This window comes from Cuculus canorus, chromosome 3, assembly GCF_017976375.1.
Source record: "Cuculus canorus isolate bCucCan1 chromosome 3, bCucCan1.pri, whole genome shotgun sequence".
Lineage (NCBI taxonomy): Eukaryota > Metazoa > Chordata > Aves > Cuculiformes > Cuculidae > Cuculus > Cuculus canorus.
Window position 1 is genome coordinate 12,592,999 of NC_071403.1, and position 15,016 is coordinate 12,608,014.

The following is a 15,016-nucleotide window of genomic DNA, read 5'->3' on the forward strand; positions in this document are numbered from 1 at the left end:
TGCCATTTCAAATAGATTCCTCTGTCAGTTTTAAGAGATGTGCATTTTCCCCGTGAATCTTAAGTTTAGAGATCTTTTAAGTTACATATGCAAGTCTCTTACAAATATTGCATCAGTTCATGTTATTCATCAGGTTCAGTCTGTTGTATGATTTCCTGAGAGCTGTGCAACACTTTCAGGACATTACTGGAATTTACAAGGTCAGAATACTATTGAACTGCTTTAATGGTTAAGAAAAGCAGTCCCCTACCCCTTAAAAGTAGCTAAGAGCCAAACAGATAATTGAATTAAAGCAACACTCTTGATCAATATACCTGCCAGCCATTCAGTCTTTAATATGGCCACTAGTACATACATTTTTCACCCTATTATGGTCTTATGAAATAGTATTAAATTTAACTGTAATGGGTTACAAACCCAAATAAAAAAGTAAGTAAAATATAGCAGATGACTGCTTGGCTTTTAATGTTGAAGAGTATTGATATTCTGATTAAATTTCAGTAACAGCTTAACCTCACTTAAAGCACAGAGAAACTGAATTGCACAAAGAACTTCATTGCTCCTATATTATAGAGTAAGTGAATGATGAATATTTTATATTTTATAGTGAGAAAAACTTATTTTAAAGGTATATATAAAATTTAAAATATATTCAGCTAATTCTAAACTAGTATTAAATTAGTATCCACTAAGATCAGACATTCATTCTGAAAGAACACACTGCAATACAAATGACTATTTCTTAGCAAGGTATTTAGTATAAATGGGTTCTCAGAATAACTCATACTCATCAGCTTACAGTTGACAGATGAAAATAATACCAAAGTTGTCAAGTAGCAGAAAAGAATGTTATAAAATGAATGTTAATAGGGAAATACATACAGTATGAATGATCCGTTGTTTAATTTCTTACCTCCTCCCTTCCCAAATTAAATATGTCCATTTTCCATTTTCAAAACAGAGCTTTCCTAGTTTCATTCAGAACCAAAGCACATTAGTGGACAAGGAAATGAAGCTTAAATTGCTGTTGTGTGAATCCCTCATTCAGCTTCAGTTTTCATCCACATTTTTTTCTCATCAATGTCACTTGCTGAATATTTGGATATCAATCCTAAAGATTAGTTTGGTAGCAATTATTACATCTGTTCTTGATTTACTTGATTATTGCAGAGAATATGCTGCAAGTGCTTCCAATAAACAGAATTATTCCCTTAACTAACTTGCAGTGCCTGTGATTTGTGAAATTACTTTCTTGGTGACCATGTAAACAGAAGTGAACAAAACATTTCTGATTCTTGCACAAAAAATTCTTGTTTCCTTGTTTTGTTGTTTGGGGTTTTTTCATTTTTTTTTCTTTTTACTATATTCTATTACCTTTATACTAGGACTAAGACTATTTCATCTCATCTCAAGTAAAGCAGAAAATTTATTCTCATGAAAAGAATGTCATATCTTATCAAAACAGGCTTGAACTGGTGGATGATGTAACCAAAAGAGAAATAATTCCACCTATGACCTTATCACCCAGAGACAAACCTGTGATATTAGCTGGGAAACTATGTGTACAGGTATTTATAATTAGTTACATAATTGTGACTTTAGTCCTTCAGATTAATACTAGAATTACTTTGCCTAATATATAACTACTACTGTTTCACAAAGAAGAGAGTATCTGTCAACACTCTCTTCATATATTTCATCTGAACTCTGTAACCATGAGCTTTACTTATCCATTTATGCAGTAAAACATACAGCTTTGCAACTCACATCAGAGATGCCCGAGGCTCAGCAACTTTTCTTATTTTATGTGGATCAAAATGAGTCAATCTGTATCTTATAACCAAAATGAAGAGTGTAGTAGAGGGATGTTTACTTTATAAATGATCAAATTCTCAGACAACTTCATGGATCGATGATTGACAAGACTTAAGGAGGATAATGCTGCAAGGTCAAATAAGCCCCACCTGGGCTTAGAGGTTTATTTTTCCCTTTCTTCCAATTCTTGCTGTTAAAGTGATGTCTCTACAAAATAACCTTGAAAAAATCCTCTGGTCCTGTACTCACAATACTGTTGATTTACATTGGCAATAAATTTTGTTTAAAAAAACCCAAGTTTGTGCCATTTGCACTGATTTTTCAGATGGGATAATAAACACTTGGGTTTTAGCATCAATATGTGATTTAGAACTCTCAACACACGATAAAATATGAAATACTAAGTTATTTTTTTAAGGTCTTTGTTAAGGAAATATTGAAAATCCACTTCCCTTATATGCACACTTGTCAGAGATTTCAGGCTGAGACAGTGGACATTGTTCAAATAGTTCTAATAGTAAAATGTCCTGAAAGACATACAGTGGTCAATAAGGATTTGCTTTTCTCTTTCGTTTGAAATAACTGAGCACTAGCCTGGGTCAAATACCTGAAAGGCAAATTGTTCTTGTTTAAAAAAGAAATACATTTTCTGAATTGCTAAATAGAGAAACATATTAATCAATTACAGATTGTTTTAAATTCTGAGATAAACACTTACTAAGAGTAAATTATGTATGATCAGTTTAACTACAATCCTAATCCTATTCTTCAAATATATTTATGCTTGATATTTCTGAAAGATGACTGCTACAAGATTTCCAGAATATCTCACTACTTCAAGGTACATGAATGTTGCTTCTTTGAAGATTTTCTTTGATTGCATATACATGACTTTGATCAGATTTATATTCAGATAATAGACTGTTTAGAGCTGAAAAAGGTATGGTAAGGCTACATAAGGTTGAATTATTCTCACAAATGTCTGGCAATTTGTTTTTCTTGTTTGTGATGTTCTTTTAATATGGTGATTTGTGTCTGTAGCGTTAGAAATCTCATTTTCATGTGACTTCTATAAGATATGTGCAAAAATTATATGGAAATCATAGTTAAAGTGTTTAGCTGTTAAAGTTAGCTATAAGCTGTTAAAGAACCGTTATTAAAATGAAGTATCAGAAAAGTTTCTTAGATGCCTATACTGAATACAGCGTTAGTATTTTCAATAATCATGTAGATGATGGAATAGAGAATAAACTCATTAAATTTGCAAACAGTATGACTCTGGAGGAGGTTAACTTTTGTTTTAAATTAGAATTTCAAATTATTTAAAGAAACTCGTAGAAGCTCTTTGATAGGGACAAAAATGACTCATTTAGCACCTACCAATAGACATCTTCATAAATATAAGATAAGCACAATAGCCGTTTCATAGAAATTAATATAAGGAAATCGATCAAATTCCACGTAAATCAAACTGTTATTCTACCATCAAAAAGGCAGACAATATATGAACAGATAACTTTGAAAGACCTGTCTACAAGTTATGGAAAGAGAATCTTCTGATCTTCATTGTGCTGCTGAGGTCTGTGCGGGCAAACCGCATCTCCACGCTGCACTTCCTGAAAGACCTCAGCTCATGGATCAAATTGAAAATAATTTAACTTAATAGTTGCATATTAAAACAGAGTCCATAAAGGCAGGTTTAGAAAGGAACTTATTTTATTTCTAAAACCTAAAACTGATTACAGAAATGTTAGTGCTCTCCAAATTCATGAAAAGTTACTGCTAGAGGGAAGGGAATAATTAGTTCTTTACATCCACATTAAGTGAGTTTCAATCAGGACAAGGGAGACTGAGGTTATAGTCAAAAAAAAGCTTTCTGGTAGTAACAATAATGAAACACTGGAATAGTTTAATACACGGAGACTGTGGATGTCATTAAAAAGAAGTTAAGCAAACATAAGTATGTTTATATTTATATGATATGCATATGAGGATAAAATTAGAAGAAAATCTACCTTTAGCAGCTACAGCAGAATAAAACCACTCTGAGAAGACCACTTCCGTTGACAAAGGCAGTAATGATCAAATACTCAGTTCTTTGATAGCTTTTATATGTTCCTATGTTCCCATAATTTTTTAAAGCACTGTATTCCATCTAAATTTGAATGATTCTTTATTTTTCCATAGAAAAATGTTTGACAACTGCATTTCCCTTTTTCTTTTCACTTTCCAGGATTTGGCCCAATCTGCAAATACATACAAATCTTTCTTTCATGGCTGTTATAACAATTTAAGAAGAAGTTAAAGCCTATGCAACAGTAACTTTTGGGGTTTTTTTCAAATGCTTCAACACAGCTAGAATTTATTTCAGATATAAAATAGATAGAACAGTGGCTATCAAGCAATTTTATTTCTTTTGTGACAGAAAGCCTCCATGCCATGAATGAAAGCCTAGGTCTTTCCAAACAGTAAACTTGCTGGAAAAAGCATTTAAGAGCTTTACAATTATTACCTCAAGGCATAAAAGACAGCACTATAGGGAGAAATACAGAAGAAACTAGCCAAACTTAATGGGGAAACTAAATGGAAAAATTCTATCTGAATTGGTCTAAGGAAAGGGGAATTCCCCTACTATACACTTTTCCCTTATAATATTAAAGGACAGCAAAACAAACTTACTAATCAATAATATCAAGTTAAATCGAAAATTCTAAATGTTATAATTTAAATGCTTAAAGTAAGAAAATCTTTTCTTCAAATAATTCTGTTTTGTTACTTATTTTGCTGCATCATTACAGAAATTAACAGAATAAGAAATTAACTCAATGGTTACTGCTGTTATTCATCTTCTCTTTGATTAGAATGAAATAAAATTAAATGGATAAATGTCTTATACTTTTCTAGGTCTTAACCAGCTCAGTTCTATACCAGATCAGATTAATCTGCCAGTTGACATGGAATGAACCATTTGAAGTCTTTTTTTCTTGCTAGAAATTGTCTGTATTTCAAGTTATCTATGTAGATAATCTTGTATAAGTTAGTTGTACTTTTGCTCAGGGTTCTAGTCAAGGATTTATTCAATTTAAGCAATAACAGCAAGTTAAAAAAAATAAGAGAATATTGTGTCTTGCCTTCCAAAATGCTTAATTGTATATGACATTTATTAAACAGCTGACTTTTGATTAAAATTTGAAGAAAGAAATTTTTTTCAGTTGATCAGTTCTAAACAGTTATTTCAAGAAAAAAAAAATAAAGTATAAAAGATAGCTGGCAAGTCCAGAAAACTTTCGTCTTTGAGAACATGGGAAGCACACATTTTCACACTGAGTAAAAGTTTTTAATGTTGTATTTGATGAACTAAAAAAAAAAAAAAATTAGAACAAGAATCGAATTAGGATAAAAAAGCACTGGAGAGTTATCATTTATTTCAGAGTTCCCAGCCAAACAATTCAAATAGATAAGTCGTGCAAGACAGGCAAGCTAATGAAACTGAATACAAGGGCCTATATTCATCCTGTCTAATTTTGGGTGCATAAATAATGTACCAAGTTAAGAACTTATATGGCTAAGGATCTGTAATAAGTCAGTGTAGAAAAATAGATTCCTCTTTGTGGTGCTTCCCTTCATCCCAAATCTTAAAATAACATATGAAAGTGCTGTCTGTTGCAATCTATAGTGAATAAATTTTGAAGAGACAAAACTGGGACAACCGATATTATCTCAGTATAATGAAAAAGAAGGCCTGCATGTGCTTAAATGAGAGCCAAAAAGAAAGCCTGAGAAAAGAGTATTTAGAACATCTTTCTCAACTGACGTGAACAGAAATTATTCCCAAGGAAAGGAAAAAGATTCTATGATTCTACAGCTGCCTAAACATGCCTTTCAGCTGCATATGTATGCAAGATCTGAGTATGAAGAGTTTCAGAAATGTGGCCTTATTGATCCAAGACAATTAACCTTTAGGTAATTAATCTGAGTATTCAATCCTTTTTGAAGTTTTCTGGGCTATCCTTGAAGTGCTGAAGGTGTATATTTTATATTCCAAATTTTTGTTAGTTTAGAATATAAAACTTATTCACTAATTTATATTCTTTGCAAGGAATACAAACCCAGAACTATACATATTTCAACCAAAATTTTTTCTTCACCTATTAAAGTTTTTGAGGGATTTTGTTTATTTATTTGTTCATTTGTTTGTTTTTCACATTTATAGGCAATAATAGTATTGGTTGTTTTCCTGTACTCTTCAATCTACAGTGACTTCAGCAGAATAATTGGACAATTAAGTAGATATCTAAAGCTCCATAATTATTTTCCCTTATTCTAGTTCTGGCAAAGAGTAGGATATTTTCAGAGACTACTTCTGTCAGAAGTTCTCAAGAGAAAGTCTTTACTCATGGTTTAATTCATATACGTTGTATTCCTTTTTCTCTCAAAAATAAATCATAATTCATTGTTGAAACATGCTAAGGATTGTACTTCCTTCACATTGCTGGGATATTAATACTAGAGAATACATCTATTGTATATTTCATTACAAAAAAAAAAAGTGTATTATTACAGAAGTACATACTAGATTTTTTCACACATTCACAGACCACATTCCTGGTTTACCGACTCACAAAGAGGGGAAATCTAATCCCAATGATATTAACTTGTGATATCAACAGATTTTTCCCCAAAGAAAATATAAATAAGTTTTGCTCTTCAGTCCAAACTTGACAGAACAGTTATCAGAGTATAGGAATTCCAATGCATATTACCTATGCCTTTCACAGTCTTCAATCTTTTGATTTTACATGGTTTCATAACGAAGAGTATAAACCTACTGCAAAGTAGATTTTTAATAAATTAGGTTTCTATTTACTGTTATTTCAGCCTTTCATTTTTTTTAATACATCGCATCGCACCTCGAATCCTGTGTTCAGTTCTGGGCCCCTCACCACAAGAAGGATGTTGAGGCTCTGGAGCGTGTCCAGAGAAAAGCAACGAAGCTGGTGAGGGGGCTGGAGAACAAGTCTTATGAGGAGCGGCTGAGAGAGCTGGGGTTGTTTAGCCTGGAGAAGAGGAGGCTGAGAGGAGACCTTATTGCTCTCTACAACTGCCTGAAAGGAGGTTGTAGAGAGGAGGGAGCTGGGCTCTTCTCCCAAGTGACAGGGGACAGGACAAGGGGGAATGGCCTCAAGCTCCACCAGGGGAGGGTCAGGCTGGACATCAGGAAAAAAATTTTTCATGGAAAGAGTCATTGGGCACTAGAACAGGCTGCACTGGGAGGTGGTGGAGTCACCTTCCCTGGAGGTGTTTAAAGGACGGGTGGATGAGGTGCTGAGGGGCATGGTTTAGGAATTGATAGGAATGGACTCGATGGACTCGATGATCTCATAGGTCCTTTCCAACCTACTGATTCTATGATTCTATGATTCTAATTTAATTTTACACTGATGTGTTTTGAACAGTTCCTAATGACATTGAAAGCTTGACCACTGACTTTTTAAGGGAGTATGACAAAACTTATATGGCTTTCAATCCAGTAACATATTTAAAAGAGGAAAAGAGTTTTTTAAAAAAAATGTTTTACTTCTTGCAAAGACACAAATAACACAGAACTTCTCTTTGTACATATAAAATATATTTCAAATGTCTTATTTGGTACTACAAACAGTTAATTTCTCAGATGTTTCTGACAGTTGAAGGAGAAAGAATTGTAGTAAAGCATATGATAAATTTTGCTAAATGCAGCAGGCATAAGAAAAGGAGAAATATAGTGCTTGCTTTGTCTTGATAGTACTGAGTTTCTGAGTTTATATATAAAAAAACCAACAGCAAAACAAGATAAACTTTCTTTGATGGCACTGATGACTATAAAAGACAAGGAACTAAATTATTCTTTGCATGAGTACAATTGTCACTAAATCAGCAGGAATCCTGTTGTGTATGGAAAGAGGGTATTTAGTCCTTAGTGGTTGTGAGTGAAGTATTGTGTGGCAGTGATGCTCAACAAGCATGGAAATGACAGCTGGAAAATGAATATAAGAATAGATTGGAAGTGACACTGAGCCTGGTTATATGTACAATCTATTTTGTAGAAATGAGCTAAAATTAACATTTCAAGTACTGTCATGCTTTTTGCCACTAGCGCTATTTTTACAAATCCAGAATAAGCAAAGTGGCCTATAGGCCAAATGTTTCTATGGAGAAAAGTAATTTAATTATTTTATTTCCTGAAGATGAATACAATACTGAATTTACAGTATCAAAACCAAAACCAACTGACTTTATTGCAGAAGTTTATGTGCCGAGGTTCTCAAGAAGTAATGCTCAGCAACACTATCCATCATTTTTTCCTTGCTGTGAGCGGACTCTTGATTTCATTTTGGAGGAAGAAAAAGGAAATACTTAAATACATACACATAAGTAGTGGAAGTAAATCAGAATTTAAGTAGGTTTAGACTGTGCCATTCACATCATTCCATCCGGAAGTAGAAGTTTTTATAACATTTGGAGCTTCTGAAGAGACCAAAAGGGAAAGGCATTTTGAATCCTTCAGAAATCTTTGTTATTCTATTATTCAGGTGAACGCGTTTAAATTAGTATAACTGAACTTTAAAAAGTGTATAGATAATATTAGTCCTTTCTAAATCCACTCTATTGATACTCAGAACAAGGTTGTTCGATTTGGGGAGGGCTTTTTTTGTGAAAATATGGTTATGGCAATTTTGTAAAATGGGTTCCACCCTTGGAAATTAAGTATACATAACCTAAGAAATTAGTAATGTTGGCATCTTGTGGTACAATGGACTTACACATCTTGCCAAAGCTGATTTCGCAAGAGGGGGCAAACACTGAAGTCGCTGTGACTTTGCAAGAGGGAGCAGTTCAACTTGAAAAATTTATCTGGTAAGACAGATGGATTGGGTGGTGGTATAATGCTCAAATCATCTGAGTGACACTTGGGGTGAGGCAGAGGTTTCAGGGCATCGTGTTGCTTCAGTTAAGAAAACAAACACCCCTGGAAAGCACACTATGAGCTCCACAGCCCTAGGACGGGACAAACCATGGAGTCCCACTTCTGACAAGACAGCAGGCTTTGTCAAAAGCTAATCAACATATAATAATTGATTTAGTTCTATCTTGCCAAGAGGCACCAAAGAGTTTTCAAAAGTATAAAACTGGCACCTGAAAACCCTTCCTTCGTGGGGGACCACCTTAGCTGATGGGTGGGTCAATGGGGCTGCATCTCCATTCCCCACCAGGATGGGATTCCTTATTGGTAAGATTATGCTCCTTTCACTCTGTTTCCCTGGGAAAACTACTATTAACTCAAGTTTCAGTTGTTACTTCGTGTAAATATTTATATATATATCATTGTTAACTGGTTATAATCATCTAGCACTAACACAACAAGTGAATTTATCAACGGCAGTCCAGAAAATGTTTTATCTGATATATTGCAAAATAATTTGCCTATTGTTTCAGAATTGAGAAATTTTCTCTCTGACAGGCATTGTCTCTGGCAATAACTATTAACCACATAGGTGATAGCCTCCGATTTGACTCTCACCAGTAACGCTAATTCTGACTGGTGGCTTACCCATATCACCCCTTAGCCACCTATCAAAACCTTACCTATTCGTGTGACATATCTATATCCATTATATTGTTTTCAGTACAATTTGCAACTAAGCTAAATTATTTTCAAGAAGAACTGCAATGTAAATGTTGATGGGAATAAAAGTCTAAGACTTTTTGTTTCTTGATCTCCCAACTTTAAAGAGCACGATTAAATTATTATTTGTCTGGGGGTTTTGCATGCTGGTCATACATCTTAAGAATAAGAGAGCTGCTTCACGGATAACTAGGTAAGTGCTATGGGAGGGATAATATTTCAGAGAGGGTCTTTTAGTACAAGTAGAGACTACCTAAAAAAAAGTCTCTAGAAATGTAAAATTCTCCTTGGATGTCAGCTTCATTCAAAATGTAGAACAGATGAAATGCAATACTCGGGCAACATGGGACCTAAATACCTTGTGGGGAAGGGTAGACATGAAAGAATTTCATAGACAGAGAAGTCCTTAGAGAAGCTCTTTTTAAGACTGACCAAAAGGCTAACAGTTGATAAAAGTGATTATATATATATGTATATACATATATATATATATGGAGAGAGAGAGAGAGAGAGAGAGCACATAGCCCTGCAGAGAAAGACTTGAAGGTGCTGATTGATGAGAAGCTCGACATGAGCCGACCATATGTACTCACAGCCCAGAAGGCCAAGTGTGTCCTGGGCTGCATCAAAAAAAGTGTGGCCAGCAGGGTGAGGGAGGGGATTCTGACCCTCTATTCCTCCCTTGTGAGACCTCATCTGGAGTATTGTGTCCAGTTCTGGAATCCTCAACATAAGAAGGATATGGAATTGTTGGAATGGGTCCAGAGGAGGCTGCAAAGGTGATCAGAGGGCTGGAGCACCTCCCATACAAGGACGGGCTGAGAGAGTTTGGATTGTCCAGCTTTGAGAAGAGAAGGATGTGAGGAGACCCTATAACAACCTTCCAGTATCTGAAGGGGCTACAGGAAAGCTGGAGAGGGACAGTTTACAAAGGCTTTTGTGAAAGGATGAAGGGCAATGGGTATAAACTTGAGAGGGGCAGATTTAGACTAGACAAAAGGAAGAATTTCTTCTCAATGAGAGTGGTGAGGCACTGGCACAGGTTGCTCAGGGAGGTTGTGGCTGCCCCATCCCTGGAGTTGTTCAAGGCCAGATTGGATGGGCCTTGGGCAGCCTGGTCTAGTGGGAGGTGTCCCTGCCCATAGCAGGGGGGTTGGAACTAGATGGACCTTAAGGTTTATTATTTGAGCATATCCTCCAATTATCTTGTAATTACAATAAATACTGGGAAAAATATTTTCACATTCAGTCATACAGAACTGTACCTGCACAAAGTGAACAGAATTCAGACTTGGTTAACATCCATTACCAATACATGTGAGAGAAGACAAAAATCCCAAACCAACCAAAAATCCCAAACCAACCAACCAGCCAACCAAAGCTAGACACTGAATTTTTGAAGTGTTTTTAGGAAGTAATCTCAGTAGCAAAATAATTTCCTACATTAATTTGGGATGTTCATGTTTTTTGCTTTTTTAATAAAAATGCAAGCCTTTCGGTAACTGCTATTGCTCCATTTCTTTCCTAAAATACTCTAATGTGTGCTATTTAATAAAAGAGCTCCAGAATAATATTCAACTATGCAAATTTAATAAAGCTCTGGGGTGCGTTCTGAAATCCTTCCTCTAGTGTTCAAATAAATGAAAGCTGTTTCCATAAACCTGGAGCCACTCTGGATTTGAATGGCTGCAACTGAGAACAGTATTTTACTTTAAACGTTATAATCTAATTTGTACAATAGAGACCACTACAGTTATTTATTAGCTAGCAGATGATCATTTTTTGGTTTTGTATTATGCCAGTTCAGAAAGTATATCTTTGTTTCACAGGTTCCACAAATTCATAGAAATAAAGTGTTTATAATGAATAAGAAATTCTAGCAAAAAAATCTTTAGTTTCCTTATTCTTTTGGTTCTAATTTGTAAAACAGGAATGATAATAGCTACCAAACTGGAAAAAAAACCCCCAGTATTGTGACCATGAATGCTTTTTAAGGATAAGAGGGTGAAGATTGTAATCAAAAAGACCTTTGGCAAAATGCAAAATTCTCTAGACAGTGCAAAAGCTGAATGAAGCACAACAGATAAGTAGAGGTTACATGCTAAGCAGTGTAGACAAAAAGCAATATTGACAGTTTGCCTCATTCTTTAAGCATTTTCTAGCTTGAGGTACTGATCTTGAACATAAGTATTCAGATTTTTATGTCAATAGAGCTACTAAATGTGAAAAAATGAACACAAGAACAATGTTAACTGGGGAGAGACTTGAGCAGGGAAGGCATAGAAAACCTAAGTGTAACTCCAGAACTGCAAGGAACAAACACAAAAAGGTCTGAATTTATACTGTACAGACAAATAGACATTTTTTTAAGTTCTAATTTTGTATCTTTCACAACATTTTGATCCTTTTCAGCTTATGCATGTCTAATTATTTTAAAAATAGATTTATGTTAATGACTTGGAAAATTACAATTGAACAAGATTCCTTCTTATTACAGACTGAAAATACATTATTTATCTTTTTTTGGCAACATTTTCATATTCATAACCAAATAATATTTGGTTAATTATAGATATTTATTATTTGTAAGAGAAAAAACAGAAATATATATTTTTGGGGTAAAAAGTATATATAAAATTAAACTGTCTCAAAAGACAAAATCCAATTAAATCAGTATGACAGTGTCTATAGGTGACTTATTCCATGTTAAGAGAATTTAAATAGTTGATTTTTTAAATATCTGATCATAGTGCAGATATTTACACAGATCGTCGAATCATAGAATAGTGATTCTATGGGTTGGAAGGGACCTTAAAGATCATCCAGTTCCAACCCCCCTGTCATGGGCAGGGACATCCCACTGGATCAGGCTGCCCAAGGCCCCATCCAACCTGTCCTTGAACACCTCCAGGGGTGGGGCAGCCACAATTTCCCTGGACAACCTGTGCCAGTGCCTCAGCAGTCTCTTAATGAAGAAATTCCTCCTTAATATTTGTAGAGAAAATAAAAATAGTCATTAAGATACTCATATTGGTCCCTATGACAGGTTCAGGTTGGATATCAGAAAAAAATTCTTCACAGAAAGTCATTGGGCACTGGCACAGGCTGCCCAGGGAGGTGGTCGAGTCGCCTTCCCTGGAGGTGTTCAAGGAAAGGGTGGATGAAGTACTGAGGGACATGGTTTAGGGAGTGTTAGGAATGGTTGGACTCGATGATCCAGTGGGTCCTTTCCAACCTGGTGATTCTGTGATTCTGTGATTCTGTGAAAACAACAGAAACTTAATATAGTTGTCTACAATTGTTCTAGTCAAAGCCTCCTTTATTTTATATATAAAGATGCATTCTTAGGACGCAGTTTGTCTAACCTGTTTCAAACATCTGCCTCGAGTGAGAAGAACAGCATCCAAAAATTGCTTGTTTCTCTCCATGACTATAAAGGCAGTCTATATGTTTGAATTTTGAAAACCATGAGAATCTGAAACTGAGACTAGTAGCATTATGAATGTTTACCCTACAGCAAATATTAGTTCTCTATCTTTGACACAAAAAAGCATGTTCTCCAGCTGCTGAACCTAAAGCTATTATAACATCCATTTTTATTTACAGTCTGAGAAAGAGATATCTAACACAGTCTTCCTAAGATTATGTCTAAGAGAAGACAAAATTAAGTGTTCTTATCTTTAAGAAATACAACAGAGCAGGATATCACTTTAATTACATATGAAAGATACAGTCTATGTACTAACACAATCTTTATTGGTAATGCTTCTTCTTGTATCTACTGTAAATGTAGTTAGTTCACATTGTGCAGTTTTATTTGCTGTTTCCAATAACAAACAGGAAAAAGAATAGTTTTGGAAAGACTAGAGAATTAAACGGAAGCCACTAGAAAGTAGAAGAAAAAGATTATGAGAATATAATCACTTCATAATTTTGGAAACAAGAATGGTTTAAGTTACTATTATATTCCAGATGTTTACTAGCGAAAGTAGTAGAATACCTAGAATAGAAAATATTTTTGTAAAAGTCAAACAAGTTGCCATGAACCATCTCCAGGACTACCGTAATGCACAAAATTATTTGAAATTGCACTGAAATGGTTTAGGAATACTCAAAGAGTTTCTCCATTGGCTTTACTGTGGGAGTGGCAAACTCCAGTTAATCAGTGGTCATCAATAGTTGTCAAGAGTAATGTCTTTCCTTACATCTGCTGCATTCGTAAGGTGTGTATTTATACTGTAAAGTCCTAACAAGGTACACTTATTTTCTACAATTGATAAAAACCTGAATATAAGTTTATATTCAGTATTTCCATAAAGAAAGCATCTGTCATTCTGTGGAAAACCTCTCAAGGATTTGACAGTGTACTTAGCTCTGTGTTAACTAGAAGTACTTTTTCATCAGTGCTCTGTGAATAGTGTTTTCGGTGATAACCTGTGGCATCAGGAAAAAATGTGTTATTTAAATCTAACTTAATGTATGGAACATTTCATTGTTATTGCAAAATAAAGAGAAGAATAATAGCCTAACTAGTCATAATTGCTAAGTAGTTTCTCCCATGATGTAGCATATCTGAAGAAAACCAAACCCAAACATTTAAAAAATCTAGTAGAGCAATTTAAATGTTAATGATTAAATCTGAATTTGGAATGAAACTGTAAGAGCTTCAAATTACAAATGAATGTAATTTTCATGTGAAGGTAAAATAGAAACTATTAAAATATGCTGTGTTAGGCTTCCTGTTTCCAGGATTTTGGTTCTCATTATCATTTTTAGTAATGCTTCGTTACCTTGAACAAGCACTTGTAAACCCATCAGAATAAAATTATTGATGAATTTGTTGTTTGTCCCTCCCCCTCTATTTTTATGAACTTGTCCATTTTGGTGAACTCATCAGCAGCAAACAAATCATAATACTAATACATAATGCAGATTTTGGTTAGTGAAGTACTTAGCATTGTTGCGACTGTGTAAGTTTTAATGCATTTATGTATGAGTATATATATATATATATGTCAGATATCTAGACCCTACAGTGATGAGAAGTGTCAAACAAGAAAAAATAATGAAGTTTACTAAATTTATTTATTAACAATACATTATGCTACTGGCTCGTTCTTACACAATATTGATAATTATTACTGCATTCGCAAGACTTTTCCTTTAGCTCTTATCATTTTCCTAGCCCTCTTCTAGACCCATTCCAGTAGCTCCATGACCTTGTGCTGAGGGGACCTGCTTAACAAACCTGATCCCTTTCTGTGACCAGTGGACTCTAGTGGATGAGAGCAAGGCTCTTGTTGTTACCTACCTGGACTTCAGTAAGGGCTGATACTGTCTCCCACAACATTCTCCTAGAGAAACTGGAGGCTTGTGGCTTAGACAGGTGTACTCTTCACCAAGTAAAAACTGGCTGGATTGCGTAGCCCAGATAGTTGTCAACAGAGTTAAATCCAGCTTGTGGCCAGTCACAAGCAGTGCTCCCTGGGGCTCAGTGTTGGGGGCAGTCTTCTTTAGTATCTTTATCAATGATTT